The sequence below is a fragment of the Salarias fasciatus genome, chromosome 23, assembly GCF_902148845.1.
Source record: "Salarias fasciatus chromosome 23, fSalaFa1.1, whole genome shotgun sequence".
NCBI classification, from domain to species: Eukaryota; Metazoa; Chordata; class Actinopteri; order Blenniiformes; family Blenniidae; genus Salarias; species Salarias fasciatus.
This window is the reverse complement of record NC_043766.1, coordinates 39,245,882-39,269,630: the sequence shown is the minus strand read 5'-3', so window position 1 is coordinate 39,269,630 and position 23,749 is coordinate 39,245,882. Positions and strand designations below refer to the sequence as shown.

The 23,749-nt window shown below is 42.2% G+C and overlaps 1 protein-coding gene and 1 long non-coding RNA gene across 2 annotated transcripts in view; both read left to right on the top strand.

Annotated features, from left to right (window-relative positions):
- Positions 1-23,749, top strand: part of LOC115381320 (NACHT, LRR and PYD domains-containing protein 3-like) — a gene marked incomplete at its 3' end in the record, with an annotated part of 49,944 nt that overhangs the window by 16,423 nt on the left and 9,772 nt on the right. The gene's annotated exons all lie outside the window — the stretch shown is intronic.
- LOC115382251 (uncharacterized) lies at positions 19,357-20,130 on the top strand. Its single transcript, XR_003930510.1, has 2 exons — positions 19,357-19,629; positions 20,021-20,130. It is a non-coding gene; the product is annotated as an uncharacterized LOC115382251 (long non-coding RNA).

The window sequence follows — 23,749 nt, the reverse complement described above, 5'->3', positions numbered from 1 at the left end:
TTACTTCATTAGCATCCTTTATTTATGTTCACACATAGTGTAACATTTATTATTATTTTTATTTATATAGGCTTTACGTAGTGTATTAGTTTTCCCATAATTTACTAGTGCAAGTAAATGGGTCATTTCCTCTCCGCTTCCTATTTGTTGTCATTTGGTGCAATGCGGATGTGTAACGATTCTGATTGATTGTTGCCGGTTGGGGGCGGGACTTGGGCGTGGGAACAGAGGTTGCGCAGTCTGGTTTTTTGTGGGTGAGAGCTGCCGCGCCCGGAGGAACGGTGTGTTACGCTGCCCGCGGATGTTGCGCTTTAGAAGCTGCTAAGCTAACGGTATGTTGGTTTGCTAAACTTTGGTTATCTCGGGACTTGAGGATCGTGGGATCTCTGCTCTTTGTTTTGTGGATCCACTGATGCTGTGAATTGTTTCCCGTTTACTTTTGAGCGTTTTCAGCTGTTTCATTTTCTTCACTACTGTGCTTAATCTTTGAAGTATTGATTTTTGCAGTTTTTCTACATAGCTACTGCTGTTTTGTGTGGTGATAGCCCTTGGTTCATTTGCTGACCAGTTTGTTAACAAATACTGGCTGTTTGAATACAGATTTGGGTTCATTGTAGTATATGTTTAAAGCCATACGTCCATAGAAGTTAAAGGTGCCATATGCAACTTTCCACACTTTGGGCTTGCTTAAAGTAGCTTATCACGCACTCTGGTGGTCACTAGGCTAGAGTTATTTGTATTGTGTTGGTTCTGTCTGGCCTAGCCTAGGACTTTAGAGTGTAAGTACGCGAACTGGGGCACTGTTCATAGCAGTAAAGCAGAACAGTGTTACAATAACATAACACAATGCTAACATGAGGCTTACCATGATCACAGTTTTAACATGATGCCAAATGATAACAAAACAATGTTAACATGAGGCTAGCAATAAAGCAAAACAATCAGCATGATGCTAATATGCTAGCAACACAATGCTAGCAGGATGCTAACTTAACAAAACAATGCTAACAGGGCCTTCTCTGCATCTGACTGGCTAACAGCCAGATTAAGGAGAGCTTCTGATCCTGGCCATTATCTGTTGTTTTTGTTTTTGAATGAACCATATTCTGTTGTTCTGCTCATCTCTGGATGTTTGATTATTCATGTCAACATATGTTTACCGATATTAAGAAATGCAGTAATCATGTCCTCAAGGGTGGGAAACACCACTTCCTTGGAACAGGCTGGAGTTTCAGTGATTCCCAACAGACTGCAGCTGGTAGAGACCCTATCAGTCCTGAGAGAGATTCCACATTATGAGCATCAATACTGGCCTTGTGATTGTGTTCCATGGGAATTTTTCATTTGGTTCTTCCTCCACCCTGAGCAATCCCAAACAAGTCTCTCTAAGTTACTGCATTTACTCAGAGAATTTTGCTCATCCTCAGGTTCTAAACTACTTTTCCATAAAACCCAAACTTTAACCTTTCATCTGAAACCACATGGAAACATCTATAGAACATTTTAGACCGAGTCTAAGCTTGAAAGAAATGCCCCACTATTGCGTTGGGTGTCATTTGATACCGATTTGACTCCAGCTGAACTGGATTATTTGAATCAAAATGTTAAAAGAATTGGAGAGAAGGAGTGAGCCTGATAGAGATATCTGTCAATGCCTATGGAAATCTGAGCAGAAAACTGATCTCCAGGATGTATTCAGTCTGACAGAAGGACAGAAGTCTCTCCACAATGGATATTAAACAAGTACAACTTTTTTGGTTCCTCTGTTAAAACATAAGTTTTTTGAACAAGTAGAATTTTTTGACATCTGTTGTATATTTCCATCTCTAACGGGTGATTAAACAGTGATTTTGCTACTTTTTCTATTACCAATGCATGTGATCAAACTGAGACTGTACTACTCTTATATACTACTACTATGTGTGATTAAATTGTGATTCTACGACTTTTTATACCACTGATGCCACTGATCAAACTGGGACTATGATACCTGTATTAAAGACTGCGCTATGTTCTGTGTTTTATTGTATTGAAGATGTGAAGAGGATGTGACGTTGTAGCGAGAAGTAGGAAGGGAATGTTTCCTGTTTTTCCTGAGTGAGTTTGTGCGACGTTCACTGTCCTTACCTTGTGAAAGTGTCCATCGATGTTCATCCTAGTCACGGCGTGTCAGTCAATGACGAAAAGTAAGTTATCCTGTTCCTGTTTCATATTTTCCATGTGTTAATTGTGATTATGTTCCATGCGAGTTGATTTGCATCAAAGCTGTCCAGTGGTTGAAGATGTTGTCCCCTCCTCAGTAATTCCAGCTGATTACCTCCCTTTAAGTATTTGTGTGGGTCCATATTTTCCATGTTTTGTATATTTTAAAGCGACACTAAGGAACTTTTCAACCTCAATAAAACATTTTAATATCTTTTGTGATGATACATCGACTTACAACTAGCGAATGACCCTCTGTCACGGGCTGAGGGCGTCAGTATTGCTTCACTTGGACTAAGCAGCTGTGAGGAGGGTGGTAGGAACCCTGCACACTGAAAACTTCCAGATGTGTGGACTGCTTTGCGGCATGCGTCACATCATGATAGAACATTGTTTAGCCACCATTAGATTCATGACCTCATCGCTATCCATCCTTCACACAGCCACTGGAAGCAAATGTAGGCAAGTTCAGTCCGACAGCATGCCACCGGGAGCAGCATTTTACGACGCCATGCGCTAGTCCTTATGGGAACTGTAGTATTCGTTCAGGCAAAACACTACCGCTTTTGTCCACTGGCGCCGCCAAAATCAACGAAAACTGAAAGTTCCTTAGTGTTGCTTTAAGTAGTGTAATGTTTTCCGTCGGGAGTCGCGGCCATAACGAGCATGTGTGGGCGGATATCAGCGGCTTGCACGCTACCCCATGTTGTGTTCTTTCTTTGGCCACAAGATGGCACTGTTACCACATTTATGTTATTTGAGCCATTTGGTTTGTGGAGATTACCTGAATAGTGACTCTGTCAGGTGTGTAAAAGCATCTGGATATGTTGGACATTTGATAATATGATTTGTTGCTTGTTGTGTGTATTGTTATGTAAATACATGCTCATGGGAGCAGATTTATGAGGATTTGTTCTTATATGTTTAATTTGTTACAAATTGAGTCTGTTACATTCATTTGGACAGGAGACAGTTTGTCCCCAGTTTGGCTGTTTGATTGACGTAATGACTGTTATCACACACAGGTTGTGCAAGGTCCTGTCTAGTCAGCATGGACTTTCATAAACGACTCTTTAGAAACCCCCAAGAAAACGGGAACTAAATGAAAGCATCTGTCCAAAAAACCACAAAGTCTGAAAAGCATAATGGCAGCTTTCACTGGAAAGAAGAAGTGCCACATTGTCACCCTAATTATGCAGCATCAAGGTAGAAGTTTGCCCCCCTTCCATCGCTTGGGGCCATTTGCCTGGGGTTTAGACTCGGATTGGTACTCGCAGGGCTGTGGTCCAAGGCGCCTTGTTTTTTATTTTTCATGATTGGTAGGCCTTCTCCACTGTCTGAATCATCTTCAATTTGAATAAAAGAACTTGTGCTGAGACTTAGAAGTTTCATGCATCTCTATTTCTCTTCAAAGTTTAAGTCTCTACACACCTCTATTAAAATTGTTTAACAATGTTTTAGATTTCTTTGTTAAAACACTACTTTTTGAACATTAGAACTTTTTTCAACATGTACATTTTTCTTTAACCAATGTATTTGATGATGACAAAAAAAAAAAAAAGAATAAGAAGCTGTGCTCAGTCATTTTTCCCCATTTGGGTTTCAACATATGTGTGAATGACTTGATGAGAAAAGTGTATTCCAGTCCCGCCCACCCAGGTAGCTTTGGAGGCGTAGAGAGACTATGTCAGGGGGGCCAATGAAACAGGGGAAACGTAGAGCTTGAGAGAGCTAAAGATTTTTTTATCAACAGGATGCTTATACTCTGCACAACCTGTCAGAGTAAATTTTCCTGGAAACAGAGTGTTTGTTCCAAGACCTTTATATCAATTCCAAGCTTATCTGTGTGACATGCAACCTTTAGCAGAGTTTAACGATGGATATAATTATCTCTTAATCGTCATAGATGTGTTCTCCAAGAGGGGTTATGTGAGAACGCTAAAGAGAAAGACTGCGGATGAGACGGTATATCAGTGGGTCACTGTTTCATTAAAAATCCAAGGCGCTGTTCATGGTGCTTAAAGAGCCATTCCACCTTTGTGGTACAAAGCATAAGTTTGTCCCTGTTTTAATAAGTCCAAGACACCGTCCGTTGTGCTGAAATGGCCAATTTATAATTGTGGTGAAGATTATCATTGGGTCGCTGTTTAAAAAGTTCAAGGTGCTGTCCATGGTGCTGAAATCGCAAATCCACCATTTTGGTGCAGATTAAAAGCAGCTCTCTATTGAATGAATTCCAATTCACTGTCCATGGTGCTGAAATAGCCAATCCAACGTTGTGGTTAACACGATCAGTGGGACACTGTTACATTGAAAACCCAAATTGCTGTCCATGGTGCTGAAATAGCCAATTGAAAATTGTGGTGCATAATAAAGTTTGTCGCTTTTTTATTAAGTCCAAGGTGCTGTCGTGATTTATTCCTTCAGTGAAACTTTTTTGTCACCCTTTAAGACCCACCCCAGTGGCAGACAACAACAGCTGGCAGAGGATGCTCTCTGTGGTTCTTGTGCAGAAGTTTGTGAGCAGTTGTGGAGCAGACCAGCCTGTTTCAGCTTCCTCAGGAAGAACATCCTCTGCTGGGCTGTTTTCTCCAGGGTGGAGGTGTTTAGACAGGATCCTCTGTAGATCTGTTCATCTGCTCCATGAACTGATGGCTGTCCAGATCTGTAGGGATGCTTCTCTTGATGTGTGCCAGCGCCATCCTCTGAAAGCTCTTCATCATGACCGGGGTGAGAGGTCCGTGCATGAAGTATAATTTGTTGTTGTTGCTCACACTGCACAAAGAAACACTAATTTTCATGGGGTATTTCCTATTTCACCGACGTATGGAGTGAAAAGCAATTCTGCACAACACAGTGGCGCCAAGCGCCGCTTTGCCCTTATCCAACTTACACAATGAATACTAAAAAAAGGAAGTCCAAAGCCTCCAAAGTGAAAGCATGGTTTTTCAAACGATGCATGATGAGACAGCGTAGCTTAAGTAGAAGCCATGAAAAAGCACAGCAATATCCTACATAATTATATGGAAGCCCTGAAAGGACATGGTTAAATACTTTTTTTTATTTCCTCCACTTTGCCATGATAACGAGTTAATTTCAGTGATTTTCTTGAGATCTCGACTTATTTTTGTTGATATCTTGAGAAAATGAGAGTCTTATGGCGAACTGGAAATCACCATCTTTGGCCAGACAGCGTTTTGCTGTGCTGCTATGGACCAGACAGAGGCCAGTTCAGCCTGTGAATGAGTTTCTTTGAGCTGTTTCCCATTTCTGAATAACTTGACCGAGTTTCAAATGGAGGGTTATTCCCTCTTCTCACTAAACAGGAAAGACAAAAGAGGAGGAGGAGTTGCGCTGTACATCAGTACAAAGCTAAAATCCAAAATTATAAATGAGATGACAGTATTGGAGGATGAAATAAAAAGATAACAGTGGAAATAATTTCTAATACAGAAAAAAATATATTGGTAAGTTGTGTTCATAGACCACCTGAGTCATGTATGCAATTGTTCATTGATAAAATGACGGAAAATTTGGAAAGCACACAATATAAGAAACAGTGATTTGTGGAGATTTTAATATAAATTTTGAAAATGTGACAGACTCAAGAACAACATATTTCCTAAATTCAATGAACAGTTTGGGTCTCTTTCCATTAATAACAAGACCAATGAGAACAACACACACAGTGCCACTACAATGGACAACATCTTAACAAATGTAGAGGATATTATAGTAAGAGGAATCTTAACGACTGATATTAGTGATCATCTGCCGATCTTTACAGTACTGAAATACAATCAGAAAGTGGTACACAATAACACATTTAAAAAAATTAGAAATAGATCATTAAAGGCACTGGGGAACTCAATGATCTCAATAAACAGAAATGGGATACAGTACATGTAGAAGATGTCAACTTGGCTTACAATTCTTTTATAGAAATTGTGACAAGGTTGTATAATAAAAATTGCAAAATATACATTATAAGGACAAAATAAGAGATCAACCATGGATAACAAAAGGGATAAAAAATGCTTGCAAAAAGAAAAATAATTTATACAGACATTTCCTTAAAACGCAAACAAAAGGCAGAAAACCGATACAAGAATATAAATAAATTACTGTGGATCATCAAAAACTGGAAAAAAACATTACTATAGTGAAAAATTAAATGAAAACAAGAACAATACAAAGGCAACATGGGGAATAATAAATAGCGTCACAAAGAGTAATAAAGTTAAGAATTTGTACCCTGAATATTTTACAAAGGAAGATCTTGAAATAACAGAACCAAAGAAAATTGTTAATGAGTTTTGTAAATTTTGTAAGTGTGGGGACTAATATTGCCAAATGTATGTGAGTGGTTCAATGACTGACTCAAGAACATTCTTTATAATCGACATGTCTAATCCCTCACAGTCACTTGATCTTTTAGTCCCAAAGTTCTTCACTATTTTCCGTATCTCATCTTTTTCCACGTTCACAATAAAAATACTATTTATGTTATCAATGTCCATGTTTCCCTTGCATTTGTTGTTTGTGGAATTTTTTTGGAATCTGTCTTTGAGAACCGGAACTTTTCCTGAAAAAATGACAATAGCCAAAGTTGTTCCTCTTTTTAAAATGGGGATAAACATGATTCTCAAATTACAGGCCAGTGTCACTGCTTCCACAATTTTCAAAAATTTTAGAAAAGATCTTTGCATCAAGAATAAACAATTCATACACAAGGAAAATCTCTTAATTAACAATCAGTACGGTTTCAGGGCAAGTCACTCAACAGCAATTGCAATAATGGAATTAACAGAGAAAATAGCAAGAGAAATTGACAATAAAATTTTTTTTGTAAGTATATTCATTGACTTACAAACTTTTGACATGATAAACCACACACGGTTGCTCTGGAAACTTGAAAAATGGGATCAGAGGGATTGCGCATAAATGGATAAGTAGTTATTTAGAAAACAGAAAACAGTATGTTGAAATTAATGAAATAAAATCAGACTTGTGTGATATAAATTGTGGGGTACCTCAAGGTTCGATTCTTGGTCCGTTATTGTTTATACTATATATGAATGATTTATCTAACATCGGAAGTACTACAGAGTATGTTGTTTGCTGACGACACAACACTATTTTATTCGGGAGAAAACTTAAAGGAGGTAATAGAAGTAGTTAATATAGAACTCAAGAAGATAAAACAGTGGTTTGATGGCAACAAATTAGTTTTAAATGTTAAAAAACTAATTTTATATTGTTTAATGATAGAGGAAATAAATAGATATATCAATTAAGATAGATGGGATGGAAATTCAAAGGGTACAAGAAACAAGATTTTTAGGTGTTATTATTGATAAAGAACTTAGCTGGAAGTCATATAAATTATATTAGAAAGAAAATAGCTAAATCCAGCAGTATTATATAGAGTAAAATCAGTTTTAAATCAGTCAGCATTAATTAACTTATATAAATCACTAATTATTCCATACCTAACTTATTGTGTGGAAATTGGGGGACAACCTGTAAAACTTATACACAACCTCTGTTCATTTTACAAAAAAGCTCTGAAAATTATAAATGATAATAGAAGACAGACCCATCAAACCCATTATTCATTAAGTATAATACTTTAAAGTTTGATGATATAGTTGACTATAAATACTACAGATATTATATAAAGCTAATAGGAACATGTTACCTGAAAAAATTCAAGAAAGATTTGAAAAAAGGGAAAGCTGTTATAATCTAAAGGGGATTGATATTTTTAAAAAACCCAGATTCAGAACAAAAATAATGGAACGCACTGTGACTGTTAAGGGAACCAATCTGTGGAATGCACTTCAAAGAAGTAAAAGGACTGCAAACAATCGCAGCATTTAAAAGAAATTTCAAAACTACATTACTGAGGAGTTATGCAGTGTTGGACACATGAGATATGTGTCCAACACTGCAAAATTCTATTCTGACAGAATGGAGTTGGTCTCGGAATTTCAAAGACAGATAATGCATGAAATTGTAGACGGAGTATAAGTGGCTGGAAAATGGAGAGGTAGATAGAGGGGAAAAGGGGAAAAAAAATAATAGGTGTGTGTAAAGGTAAGGGTAAAGGTAAAATCATGTGAAAAAGATGGTGTTGTAAAGGCTGGGAAAAATGATATGATGAAAGAAGGGGCAGACATTATAAGTTATTCTTCTTTCTGCTCCTTTTTCATTCATTGTTGTATTATTTTCTTTTTTTGTATTTTGTATTATCTTTTGAATGAAAATAAATTAAAAAAAAAAAAACGTACATGATGCACGCAAATCAAAAACTATCTATTCAGCATCTGTATTGTGGAACTGCCACATTGAGCTTCCTAATGCAGGACCTGTGTGTTTTTCTGGTGTCTGACCCAGACTGTGTCTGTGTTCTGGAGCAGGACGAGCTGCAGCCTTGATGCAGCTCAAAGAACTGAACAACCTCACCAGATTCACCAGGTCAGCTTTTCCTTGCTGCTTTATGCAGACAGACATGTGAAATCTGAGAAAAACAGTGAGCAGTGAGTTAAAACCGATGGTGATAATATCAAAGACAGCAAGCAGACTGCTGGAGAACCGTGTTCCAGGAGTTCTAATCAGTGGAAACTTCAGTGGGGACGTGGTTGACAAGGGTCTCCTTCAGTTCACATTCACTTTGAAGGAGCTGGACGTGGTGATGAGAACGTGGAACACCCATGGGATCCAGCCAGGCAGTAAAGGACACGATGTGTTCCATGGAAACCTTTCCTCTGTATCATGAACCAGAACTTTACCAAGCTCAGGACCTTAATGAGAACAGCTGTCAGAGTCAGATTAACCCCCACCTACCAAAACTGTTGTCACAGCAGTCATGGTTAAGAGATTTAGCCTACTGTGTTCAGCACACTTCCATTTCCAGAGTTTTCTGATTGTCTCTTTTTACGGTGTTAGTTTGTATGAAACATATCATGGATGCATTGGAACAAATAAATGTGTTCAGTTTTAATGTGGGATGTTTGCATGTCCTCTAGGTCTAACTATGCTTCATAAATATCCACAGTTTCTTACAGAAACAATCCATTGTTCGATTGTATATGCTTAACTTACACTGCTATGCTCAGCTGTGGCGTTCTTTAATACTGAAGTAACATTCAAGATCCATGTGTGCAAAGCTTTTTGGAAAGGTCAAACCATCATCAGGTATTGTTAAATAATTTATTTTTATAGGACAGTCTCAGATAAATGCCTGAATGTTAATCACTTTTGGAGATATTTTGATTTTCACCTCAAAGATGTCAGACAGAGCCTAATAAAGGTTGATGTCAGCTGGTTGATCTGAATCTTACTCCTGTGTGGCAACAGTGTGACGGAACAAACGGTTAACTTGAAACCTGAAACCAGGCATTTCAGTTCATGGTACAGCCAAATCTACAACACGGCCACATTTCAGTTAAGATCCACAAATTTGAATTAATTGAATCTCTTGTTTTGACTGATTTGTTGTCTTTTTTTAACAGGGATTTAAGAATATCTCTTTATAAAGATAAAACTGCCCAGAAAGGATTATTGAACTTCTCTGATATTTATACCCTCACATGGAGGCTGAATGGACTCAAATATTTGTGACAACCTCTATAGTCAGTGGCTGCATACTGGTTCACTCTCTGTAGGATACATCTGTACTTCAATTCCTCCTCATCTCTCTAAGGCACACCTATCGACAGCTGGCTGATGCCCCGTGCACGCCACTCATGTGGGCTCAGTAGCTTTTTGTTGTAGTTTCACACAACCACATCCATGCACACACTGATAACTGACAATCTGTGAAGTTTTTCACATTTTGTAAATAAAAAGTGTTTAGCCCTGCATCCTGGCCTCTTCACCGGTCTTTGTTGCAGACTTGGAGCTCCTGGTTGTAAAACACACAGCTGCACTGCCAGGTAAGGCTAGGCTCTGTACAAACCAAACTAAATTAAACTAAACTAAACTATACTAACTAAATACTAGTTTAAACAGTTAAGTATCCACAAGCTGCCCTCGGAGCTAGAATGCTGTGGGAAGTACGGTGCACTGAGCCCTGTCCTCTAATGTCTGAATGTTATTCCCTTTAGTCCGTTCATTGCTTTTCACCTGCTGTCCCCCCCTTCGAGGGGGAGTCTTCTCCAGTTTCAGTTGCTGACTCCACTATTACGAGGGCCTACGAACAAGCTCCGTCCGGACCGGGAGGACACCCCTGTCGGTCCTGCCCGTGGACTAGCTTCGGTTCTACTGCTGGGATCCGTGGTTCTTGTGCTGGACCGTCCAACGGACTGTCCTCAACATAGTCCAGGCTTTACTTCTTATTGTCTCATGCTAGCTGTTGCCAAAGCTGTCCGTCCCTGGGAGAGGGATCCCTCCATACTGTGGTTCTCCCCAAGATTTCTTCTTTTCCCACTGGGTTTTTGGAGTTTTTTCTTACCAGATGTGAGGGTCGAAGGCGGTGGTTGCTTCGTTCTGTCTCGTTACTGTAAATATTGACATATTACCATTATGCTTATTCACTGTTTTTACTTTTAACCGACCAATGTACATCTTGAAGCCCTCTGAGGCAACTGTTGTTGTGATACTGGGCTATACAAAAATAAATTGATTGATTGATTGATTGACAACCAGCTGAAAATAAACTCTGACTGCCTAAAAAGCCGATGGAGATGCCGTGGTCTGACTGCAGAGCAGAGACGCTACTCCCATGTAAACAAACACAGTGCGCCACGGCGCAGTGTGATGACATCCTCACTTCAGAGCTCCCGGAGAGTTGCTCAATCTAGACGTTTACAGACTTCCCAATAGCGCTAAGTGATGCTGACTTAATAAATTTACATGTATCTACCACACCACAACAAACATAAGATAAAAGCGTCTGTAACGGCTGCATGTCGGTGCCCCGCCCGCTGCCGTTATATGGATATGGGAGCATCTAATTATCTCCAAACCAACTGCAAATCACACGAAAGTCAAACGGGTGAGTAAATGTTGATGTGACAAATGTGAAATAAGGTCTAGATTGTAAAAACGACCGTTCCCCTTTAAAATAAAACCTTGTGCATCAACAGCTTGACTCCTCATCTTTGGCTCTGTCTCACCAAAAAGTCTCTAACACTCGAAATCAAGAGGTAGATAAAAGTAAAGTGTGTGTGCTTGTGTGTACATGGATTTGTGTGTGTGTGTGTGTGTGTGTGTGTGTGTGTGTGTGTGTGTGTGTGTGTGTGTGTGTGTGTATCAATTTATGTTCTAGTCTTTCACACATGTCCCTGCTGACTGCATGAATTTGATACTTCAGCACCATGGACAGCACTTCTGCTCACTACACAAGTGTATATGATGTGTGCACATGTATACATGTGATCACGTGTTTTTTTCACACAATATTTGTCTTTTAAATAAGACTTTTATGTTGTCTGCTGCAAACTAAAGTGCCCTTCCAGGGACAAATGAATAAGGTGAAGAGGCCTGAAGTCTGATGTACCTGGTAAAACTGTCCTGAGGAAAGGCTTCAGCACCATGGACAGCGTCATGTTCTCCTCTCAGTTCATGAAGGTTTTAGACACACTGGGTTCAACATGATGCTTTGCTGTAGCTTATAAGTCATTCAAAACAGCTCAACTTTAATCAGTTGTGGTAAAATACTGAAAAGGACAGTGTGATTTTACTTGTATATATTTCGCTAAAAGCTGAAGTACAGAAGTATCTAGTTTTTCACATTTGCTCCTCAGTTTTTCATACTGGACATTTTCTTTCAGTCGAGTCTGTTCACAATATAGTTTTTCTGCTGACTAATTTTTTCTGGTTCAAATGACCTGTGGGAGTTGATGATGTTGGACAGAAGCAAATAAGCCCTGCTGTGAGATGGAGCGACATCACCATGAATTCTCTGAATTGGTCTCATATTGTGTGTCATGATAGACGTGCTGTTTCTGAAGAACTTGATTTAAAGCCACCCTCCTGCTGTCTTCCAGTCAACAGGCTAAACTGGTGAAAACTAATCATTCTTGATGTCAGTATAGCTTTCTTAAAGAACTGGTCCTGATGGTATCCTGATTGTTGAATGTTAAAACTGATCATTTTAATTATATAAATATGAAGAGCGCACACTAATGTCTCTTCCAGACTGGACGTCACTCCACAACAGTGAAAAGGACAGCTTGTTTTGTCCAGTCTCTATCAGAACCAGTTCTGGACCTGGGAGAGGGGGAACAGGCTGAAGCTGCTCTGCAGGACCGGTCTGGTGTTCAGAAACATCATCAGAGCTGCTGAATCCCAGTCAACGTCTGAACTGGGATGTTTTGGTCCCAATGATCAAACAACATAACATGTGACCAGGAACACAGGAAGAGATGCAACATTCACATCTGTGGAGCATTATTGAGGTAGAACTATTTGTCAGTGTTTGAAGTGCTGTATGAATGTATCTTAATCTATATGAATGAAGAGCAATAGGTCACAACATTCCCTGAGACACAGTGGGGAACCAATGATGGAGAGTAACAACAGACAGGCTTCTGTTTTCTGCTCAGCATCATTTACCAGCTGCTCTCCTGCCGCTGTCTGATGGAACTACTTCTTCTTCCCCCTGCAGCTGTCCAGGTGTTCTCACTCAGCTTCATTCACTTCAGGGGTGTTCATGGTGCCTTCAGGGACAGCTGGGAAAGGGAGAAGTCTACACTTCTGAATACCTGATGCCTCTCAGTGGAATTTATTTTATTTTTATATTTCTTAAAAAAAAAAAAAAAACTTTCATTTTTAGCATGCATAACACCTGAAAAGAGGAAAATATCTTTAAACGAACAAAGCAAACTGAGCATTTGCAAAGGAGTTGAAACAAACTGTATTTCAACTTGAAAATCCCAGAGATGAGCTTTTATTGTGTGAGTGGAAGAAACAAAGCAGCCACAGCTTTGCTGATTGTGTGAAGTGTAACTGTGAACCTAAACTCTGCTTTTCATCTAGTCTGCCACATTTTTTGTTCTCATTCCATTCTCTTTACTCATTTAAATGATTTATTTTTCAAACATTTGTCAGAAAACAGAACATATAAGGTTACAGGATGGAGAATTGTTTTGCACACACATGCAGACATGAAGGACTTGCTTGCTCCTTACTTGACTGTAAAAAAGCAGCTCAATCTTCTGATAAATGAGGAAATACATTGATTTCATGCAGGTGGAGGAGATGCAGCACCGCAGGCAGCCTGCAGACAGAGGGCGCCGTCCACATGCACAGCTGGGTGCAGCAGAGACGGAAGTGAGGAACTCTGTTCACTGAGTTCTGGCTGTTTTAAAACCTCTCATTTTAATTCATCGGTAAACTTCCATCAAGTTGAAGAGATTCAGAGTTTATCAGAGAATTTACAGGGAATAAAAACACCTTTCCTCTGGACCCTGAAACAGGAACACAATGACTGAGGCCTGATGATGCTGAGGTGATTCTGGAGACTGAGAGGTCAGAGGTGGAGGATCTGTCTGTCGCTTCATGTTGCTTTTGAGTTTGAAGCAGTTAGCTTATCCAGGAAGCAGATCATCCAGGCTTCCACATCTGTCTGGGGCCCTGTGCCAAAACATCTTCTGGACTTTCAATGACAAAAACCCACTTCATTTACCACCAGGGGGGGCTAGATTAGAAGAACTGCAGCATCTCTCTGGAATAGCTGCTCTCCCACACTGACTTGGTTACTATAGCAACGACCTCCAGCTTCCTCCAACACGTCTGATGTGATAAAAACTCAAAGTTACTGCAATACTGTGAACTTTTTACACTTACTTCACATGAAACACATTTTACTTTATGTGCAGCACATTTCCAGATGTTCATTCACTTTATTAGGTGAATTAATTCATGATCCAAAACCTGAGTTTGAAATCCAAACAGAACCACAACATCATGGCATCTTCAATCACCTTGCATCGTGACACTATTGGGAGTTGTTTTTCTTTCTTCAAAAATCTTTTTTCCCCAAAAATAAGAGTGAAATATGAAACTTAAGTACATTTAAGGGTTTAAATTGATGAGGAACACGTTCATCGAGACTGAGTTAAATGAAATTGATAGAAATAGGTGATATATGAGCAGATGATAATGACACCTTCCAGACTGGCCTCATCTTACTGACTGACCTGACCATCTGCAGCAGTCAGCCTGACAGGAAGAGGAAAGCAGAGAGTCCTGCCAGCTCTCCCTGACCTGCATGCAGCTCTCACTGTTCACTGCTGAGCTGGTTCCAGGAGAACTTCTCCACCTGTCCTGCAGAGGGAGCTGTTTCTACACTGGACCTGGAGGACAGCCTCACTGAGCTCATGGAGGAACACACACACACACACAGTCTCGATTTCTATCTTTGTGGGGACCTTCCATTGACTCCCATTCATGTCTAGCCCCTAACCCTGACCCTTACCCTAACCCTAACCCACACCACAACAAAGCCTAACCCTAAAGAAATGTTTTTGCACTTTTAGTTTTTCAGTAACAACAACATGGTCAAGAAACACTGTTTCTCCTACTTAGGACCGGAAAAAGGTCCCCACAAGGCACGTCGTTCCACGTTTTGCTATCCTTGTGGGGACATTTGGCCCCAACAAGGATAGAAATACGAGAACACACACACACACACACACCACACACACACACACACACACACACACACACACACACACACCACACAAACTCAAATGAACAGAGACACAATTATAGTCAGGAAACGGTGCTGTCCATGGTGCTGAAACAACAAGCGAATCCAGTTGTTTTTTTTTGTTTCTTTATGCCTAATACACATGAAACAGAAACACAGCCCCCCCCCCCCCCCCCCCCCCACACACACACACCACACACACCACACACACACACCACCTCCTGCAGCAGAGCCAGTGATCAGTGGAGTCGGATAACAGTGAGTGGAACACAGAGTCCAGCTTCAGCTGAGAGAGTTGATGTGTTGTGTGACTCTGTGTCTGTTCGTCTGCTGTGGTTGTGGTGAAAAGTAGAATGAGACCATGTTGAAGTCACACCGACTTCAACTTGCTCGCTTCCTATTTTCTCCCCCAGCCCCCCCCCCCCTAAACACACACAGTTGACTGATTGTGCTGTTTGTGTTGAACCAGTTGTTGTTGCCTCTTTCCTTAGTTTATTCAAAGAAGTTGTGTGTTTATATTGTGTTCTTCAGTACTCACATCATAGTTTTACAGTTTTAACATAAGTTCCTGCAGAGGTTGAGATCTGGGTTGTTTTTTAAAGAGGTGGGCGGGTTTTGGCAGGAAACAGGAAATAGTGTGACGTTCCGCCCTGAGTGTGGGTTGAGACAGTGAGACGGTGTCCTCACATCAAGCAGAGACAGACAGAAGGACTGAGGAGGGACGGAGAGCAGCTTCTTCTCTCCAAAAGTGTCTGAAGAAGATGTGAAGAGAGTTGATCAGGTGAGAATCTCTGTCAGCTACAACAAAGCTTTCACAACGCTGTGTTGGACTGGATCTGACTGTGTGGCTGCTGGCTGTGTGTCTGTGTGTCTGTCCAGCCTACATTATGGACACCTGTGGGGACCTGGGAGGGTCAGGAGGTTTTTAGCTGGAACTAGATGAGGTGGTGGTGGAGGGGAATGAGAACAGAAACACATTCAGACAGTTGTCATCACGCTGTGTTTCCACACACTGGATGAATGGATTACAGTTCACATCAAACAGCTGACAGCAAGAAACTGTCTGACAGCTGCTGAACCTTCACTGCTGCTGTTATGAGGATGAGGATTCATAGTGATGAGGTTAGAGCAAATCAGAGTAGAATAGATTAGATTATGTCAGCTTTATTCATCCCACAAGTGAGAAATTATCCAAAACTGTCAGATATGCAGATATAAGTGTTGTCAGTAGATATATGAAGTTCTGTGAAGAACTGCAGCTTTAACTGAGAGAGTTGATGTGTTGTGTGAACTCTGTGTCTGTTTGTCTGATTTGTGGAGAAAAGCAGAAGTGAGACCAGGTTGAAGTCACGTCGACTTCTGTTGAGAAACACACTGAGCTCACTTCCTGTTTCTTCTCTCCGTTCCCCTCCCTCCTCCTCTCTGCAGGACACGTGATTTCTGTGAAAGATGAAAAACACATTCTGTCATTAAAGGTAAGAATCTTCCAGCAGAAGACTTTTCAGCCTCTCATTTCAAACTGACACTTGCTTTGTTCTTTTTCACTTTTTCAATTAAAATTTAGACCAGAATTCAACTTATTTTGACTTGATCCGAATACACACACACACACACACACACACACACACACCCACACACACACACACACACACACACACACACACAGGAGAGGAAGGGAGGGAGAGAAAGGGGAGAGAGCAGAAAGGAGATGAGAGAGGAGAGAGGGAGAGAGAGAGAGGAGAGAGAAGAGAGGAAGAGAGGAGAGAGAGGGAGAGGAGAGAAGAGGAGATGAACAGACAGGTGAATAAAGTGGACTGACTAAAACAACTGGCACATGTGAAAAGTAATTCATCTTCAGAAAACAGCACTGGGAGGAGGTGGACGACATCAAGGAGTCGGTTTATAACAGTTAATAATCATGGAGTTGATGTTGGAGTCTGAAGTTGTCACAGACCAGGATGAACCCAGAAGCAGACTGGAGCAGATCAGTTTAAAGCAGGTCTTTATTCTGAACAAACAGTCCACAGGATGATTCAAGAGCAACACAGGGGAACACAGAAGGAGCTGAATCTTAGTTCATGCCAGGTCACTAAAACAGAGGAACTAAACCCATCAGTCCACAGACGATCAGATGAACCCAACAAACGGATGAAACTAACTAAATGCACTTGGACAGGGGAAAGAAAGACAGGTGACGCGATTGGACAGACAAGAGACTGTGGACGCCACCATGCGTGCATGCCAGCCCCGGCCTGGGGCCTTGTTATGTACCTCCAGACGAGCGGTCTTCCTTCGTTGGGGGTGCCCCACATGTGGCGTTGTGTGGTTGGGGGGTACGGCAGTGGCCAGAGACTGCAGTCGCCGGGGCCTCGCATGCGCCCCCTCCTGTCTGCTGCACCCAAAGAAGACACCGAGTTCGCCCTTCTTCCAGTGTCACGGGTGACTGCAGACCTTAGTCTGCCTCTCACCTGAGCTTTAGGCCAGTCTGTCACCTGATCTCCTGACCTGAGGCCACCTTTCACCTGACCTGTAGCCTATCCTTTCACCTGACCTGCAGGCCAGTCTGTCACCTGGGCCTGTAGGCCAGTCTGTCAACTGACCTGTAGGACACCATGTCACCTGACCTGTAGGTCAGCCTGTCACCTGACCTGCAGGCCAGTCTGTCACCTGATCTCCTGACCCCTTAGGCCAGTCTGTCACCTGATTTCCTGACCTGCAGGCCAGTCTGTCACCTGACCTGTAGACCAGCCTGTCACCTGACCTGTAGACCAGCCTGTCACCTGACCTGTAGACTAGCCTGTCACCTGACCTCCTGACCTGTAGGTCGGCGTGTCACCTCACCTATAGGTCATTTAACCTGACCTGTGTGCCAGGCAGTCACCTGACCTGTTGCTTTTCACTTTGCCTACAACTTATCACATGACAAGTAGGCCAGCCAGTCCCCTGACCTGTAGGCCAGTCTGTCCCCTGACCTGTAGGCCAGTCTGTCACCTGACCTGTGAGCCAGCCTGACTTGCTGTCCAGTCTCATCTTGAACCACTTTCTGAAGTTGCTCTCTTCCCCAGAAACTAACGGGATGGCTCGGCTTGTAATACACTTTCTTCATGACTCACTTTTCCACCTCTTAAAAAAAAATATACATTCTCCCCTCCGTCTGTCCTCCTCTTCCTCCTCCCTCTTGCCCCCTCAGCTGAGTAAACACCTGACCTGACCCGTAACCGCCAACCCCAATAGCAACTTCAAAAGACCTTTGAAGGTGTGTGTGGTGTGTGTGTGTGTGGTGTGTGTTGTGTGGGGGGGGGGGGGGGGGGGGGGGGGGGGGGGGGGGGGGGGGGGGGGGGGGGGGGGGGGGGGGGGGGGGGGGGGGGGGGGGGGGGGGGATTGTATTTGGGGGTGATAAATTCTTCAGGTTGTCATAACAGACAGATGATATCACATTATCCTTTTTGTCCTATATTTGGCTTCATCCATCTTCCCATCAATTTTAAACCATCTTTCCTGTCCCTACTGAAGAAAAGCAGCCCAAACCACGATTGCTGCCACCACCATGTTTGACAGTGGGGATGGTGGTTTCTGGCTGATGAGCTGTGTTGCTTTTACGCCAACATATTTTTTGCATTGTGGCCAAAAAAGTTCAATTTGGCTTCACCTGACCAGAACACTTTCTTCCACGTTCAGTGTGTCTCTCAGGTGGCTTGTGGCAAACTTTAAACGAGACTTTATATGGATATCGTTGAGAAATGTCTTCTTCTTTTCTTTCTTCTCCATTTGTGCAGTGTAGGACTGACGGTTGTCCTCTGGACAGACTCTCCTACTCAGGTGTAGATCTCTGCAGTTCATCCAGAGGGATCCTGGGCCTCTTGGCTGCATCTCTGATCAGTCTTCTCCTTGTCTGAGATGAAGTTTAGGGATGGCCAGATCTTGGTAGATTTGCAATGGTCTGATACTTCTTCAATTTCAATATCACTGCTTGCACGGTGCTCCTTGAGATGTTTGAAGCTTGGGAAATCTTTTTGTATTCACATCCGGCTTTAAACTTCTCCACAACAGTATCTCAGACATGCTTGGAGTGTTCCTTGGTCTTCATGATGCTCTCTGCGCTTTAAACAAAACTCTGAGACTATCACAGAGCAGGTGCATTGATAAGGAGACTTGATTACACACAGATGGATTCTGTTTATCAACATCAGTCATATAGGACAGCATTGGATCATTCAGAGATCCTCACTGAACTTCTGGAGTGAGTTTCACAAGGCACTGTACATAAAAAATATGTACAAATGTACAAATGGACAAAACTGGACAGTGGTTTTTTGATAGAACTGAACCTGAAACAACAAACTAACTGAGACAGAGCTCAGGAAATATTCTCGGTTTTGTGTTTTCAGAGTCAACATCTCACCTGAACGTCGGCATGTCAGCTCCTCACAATGTCTTTCCAGGGACTTGATGAAACACAGAGGGAAAGTTTAGTGAATAAGGGTCAAAGATGAGTTCACCTCAAGAAGTGCTCCTGGGAATTCTGGAGGATTTGAGACATGAAGACTTTGAAAACTTCAAGTGGTATTTGTGGCAAGATGGAGTCTTTGAAGAATTCAAACCAATCCCAACGAGTAAACTGGAGACATTGGACAGGAAAGGCACAGTGGATCAGATGCGCCAGGCCTACAGCAATCAAATTCTTGACGTCACAAAAATGGTTTTAGAGAAAATGAATATGATGGGTGTATGGGACAAACACTCCAAACACATCCCAGAACCTGGAGGTAAGTCCTGGAAACATTATAATTGATGGTGTTATTTAATAAAATGACACATGACCTTACAGTCTCTCACACATAAGATACCATAAATCTTTGCAGTCGATATTGAGAATTAGTTTAGAATTTCTGCATGACATTTTTCACCCAGTGCCGTCACAGTCCAATGAGCTGAGGAGAAAACACAACATGGGAGAAAATAATTTGTCATTCTTTATTAGGAAACCTCTTACCGAGCACCTAATTTAGGTTGATTGTCTGTGATTATAAAAACCCAAATGTCAAGACGAAGATGTCCTTGTTTTCTGGTGATATATGGAAGCAAAGCCTTACATACTTCACTACGAACATTACTCAAATCTAGCTGTTTTCTTTTGTCTCCGAAAAAAATAATTAGGGAAAGATGGTCCTCAAAAGGTTCGTTTGTCAGCAACATCGAAGAGGTGTCAAGAGAAACTCAAGTCCAACCTGAAGAGGAGATTCCAGTGTGTGTTTGAGGGAGTCGCTGAGGCAGGAAAGCCGACCCTCCTGAACCAGATCTACACAGAACTCCACATCACAGAGGGAGGGACTGCAGAGGTCAATCAAGAACATGAGGTCAGACAGATTGAAACAGCATCCAGGACAGCAGACAGAGCAGAAACAAGCATCAGACCAGGAGACATCTTTAAAGTCCCACCTGGAAGATCTCAACCAATCAGAACAGTGCTGACAAGGGAGTGGCTGGCATTGGGAAAACAGTCTGACTCAGAAGTTCACTCTGGACTGGCTGAAGACAAAGACAACCAGGACGTCCACTTCATATTTCCATTCACCTTCAGAGAGCTGAATGTAGTGAAGGAGGAGAAGTTCAGCTTGGTGGGACTTGTTCATCACTTCTTCAGTGAAACAGAAGATCCAGGAATCTGCAGCTTTGAAGAATTCCAGGTGATCTTCATCGTTGATGGTCTGGATGAGTGTCGACTCCCTCTGGACTTCCACCAGACTAAGTTCCTGACTGACATTAGAAAGTCCACCTCAGTGGATGTTCTGCTGACAAGCCTCATGAAGGGGAGACTGCTTCCCTCTGCTCGCCTCTGGATCACCACACGACCTGCAGCAGCCAATCAGATCCCTGCTGACTGTGTGGACATGGTGACAGAGGTCCGAGGGTTCACCGACCCCCAGAAGGAGGAGTACTTCAGGAGGAGGTTCAGAGAGGAGGAGCAGGCCAGCAGGATCATCTCCCACATCAAGACCTCCCGAAGCCTCCACATCATGTGCCACATCCCAGTCTTCTGCTGGATCACTGCTGAAGTTCTGGAGGAGGAGCTGAAGAGCAGAGAGGGAGGAGAGCTGCCCAAGACCCTGACTGAGGTGTACATCCGCCACCTGGTGGTCCAGGCTGAAAGAAACAAGGTCAAATATGATGACAATACTGCCTCACGTGAAACCTGGAGTCCAGAGAGCAGGGAGATGACAGAGGTCTCTGGGAAACTGGCTTTTGATCATCTGGATGAAGGAAACCTGATCTTCTATGAACGTGACCTCAGAAAGTCTGGCATTGACCTCGAGGTAGCCTTAAGTACTCAGGAATGTTCACAAAGCTCTTAAAAAGGAGAAGGGCCTCCAGACGTCTGTGTTCTGCTTCATCCATCTGAGCCTTCAGGAGTTTCTGGCTGCTCTTCATGTCCATCAGACCTTCATCAAGTCTGGAATCAACCTGATGAAAAATGGGTACCAGTTTCAGGTGGTCAAAAGTGTTTTAAGAAACCTGAACTCCACCATCTCCATCAGAGAGCAGTGGACGAGGCCTTGAAGAGTCCAAATGGACACCTGGACTTGTTCCTCCGCTTCCTCCTGGGTCTTTCACTGGAGACCAATCAGAGTCCAATTCAAGATCTGCTGACACAGACAGGAAGTAGCTCACAGTCCAATCAGAAAACAGTCCAGTACATCAAGAAGAAGCTGAGTGAGAGTCTGTCTGCAGAGAGAAGCATCAATCTGTTCCACTGTCTGAATGAACTGAATGATGGTTCTCTGGTGGAGGAGATCCAACAGTCCCTGAGATCAGGAAGTCTCTCCACAGATGGACTGTCTCCTGCTCAGTGGTCAGCTCTGGTCTTCATCTTACTGTCATCAGAAGAAGATCTGAAGGAGTTTGACCTGAAGAAATACTCTGCTTCAGAGGAGGCTCTTCTGAAGCTGCTGCCAGTGGTCAAAGCCTCCAACAAAGCTCTGTACGTACTTCAGGAACAAATATGGAGAACATGATGAGTTCAATATGATTGTATACCAAATTTTGCCATCCCCTCCAACAAAAATATGCCAAAGCAAGGTTTTCATTTGTTAAAAAAAAGAAAACAAAAAAAGAAGAAAAAAAAGTTCCGTTGCAAACATCCTGTTCACAGATGTGAAGTACAGCACTGCTTTTAAGTCTCTGTAGTGTCATTTGTGAATTTTGTACTCATCATTATAACTCTGACTGGATGGCACAAACTTAGTTCAATGTGGAAGTACATAGTGTTCTCCCCCCATGCAGACTATTAAAGAGGAGTAGAGTTTCAACTTGGGTAAGAAAAAAAGGTTCAGTGAATATCAACAATTGTTATGTGTCACTACAGTAAAAGCACACTGACAAAATGGCTTTTGATGCTTAAGAGCATTGAGCCTCTGCACAATGAGCCCACCGCCACGCCTCCATCCTCTTCCAGGAAAGAAGAGAAAAGAAAAAAAGAGACAAAAAAAAAAGCTTGGAAAAAAGCTTGAAATAACTTGTAAAGTTGAAATAAAAGCTTGAGAGTTTGATTTGGGTGATGTGTTCTTCAATAAGTTGAAGATTACTGACAAAGTTGAATGTTAAAGCAGCAACTGTAGCGCCGCCACAATGCAACTTTTTTCCCTCAATAAATGTTTTTTCCAAATCCCTGTGAGGGTAAAGAAAGACTTGACGCGGTGATTTGCCAGTCCCTCCACTACCCCCGGGGTCTGTGTCCTGAAAACAGTACTTGCAGCTTTCAGAGGAGCAACCTGACTACATCTCATGAGAACAAACCTGCTTTATGGCACTCATACAGGAGTACAAGGATAAAAGCACGTTAAACAAACATGAAACCCTTGCTAGCACACCAGTCTTCAGTGCTCACGGATGGCAGAACCATAAAAAAAACTTTGGCTGACAAGCGGAAAAAGGAAACAGGAGTGGACACTCTCTGCCCGCGGGGCGGGGTGGGGGAGGGGGGTGATGCAGAAAACGTTTATTATTTTCTTTATTTTATTTTATTATTTTTTTGCAGGATGGCAAAACACAATGTATAATCCAAACTGTGAAATTATCTGCAAGCACTTATATTTAATTGTGCAAAATATTTATGACTTGATATTAAACCCATATAATTATATCCATGATGTCCAGTCAGCTGGTTTTCATTGTTGCTTCTTCTTCAGGTTGAGCGGCTGTGGTCTGTCAGAGAGAAGCTGTGGAGCTCTGTCCTCAGTTCTCAGCTCTCAGTCCTCCAGTCTGACACATCTGGACCTGAGCTACAACCGTCCAGGAGACTCAGGAGTGGATCTTCTGTCAGCGGCAGTGAAGGATCTACACTGTTCACTGGAGACTCTCAGGTTCTGACATGATTGTGAAATATTTCCCACCACTCTCTGTTCTCCTCCTCACAACTGTGGAACATCTGTAGAACATCTCAATGGAACATTGTAACATCTCAAAATCCACTATTATCCAGAAAGCAAAAGCACAACCTCATGGCAAAGATAATATATTCATAGAACTATAGTTACTTTCATAAATTTCATTCTAGTTTGTTCCTTCTGACCACCAGAAGGTGGTGCTGAAAGCACTGAATGAATCCCAACTCAGTCAGGAGGAATCCCGGAGACCAACCTCACACAGAGGGCTCTGCAGAACCCAGGACCACACCCAGTGGATGGGGAGTGGTGGGGTTCATGTTGTAAAACCGAGAAAAAGGTCCTGTCATTGCCCAGGAGGCAGCGGGACAAATGTCGTCGAAAGGTGGAGTGGCAGCACACACCACATGGTAGAGGGTTTTTCACCACCTGACAAGAATGGTGAAAGGAATCCACAGTCCAATGGAATAAGAGCTGCTTGGAGAGAGCAGAGCCTCCATCAGGA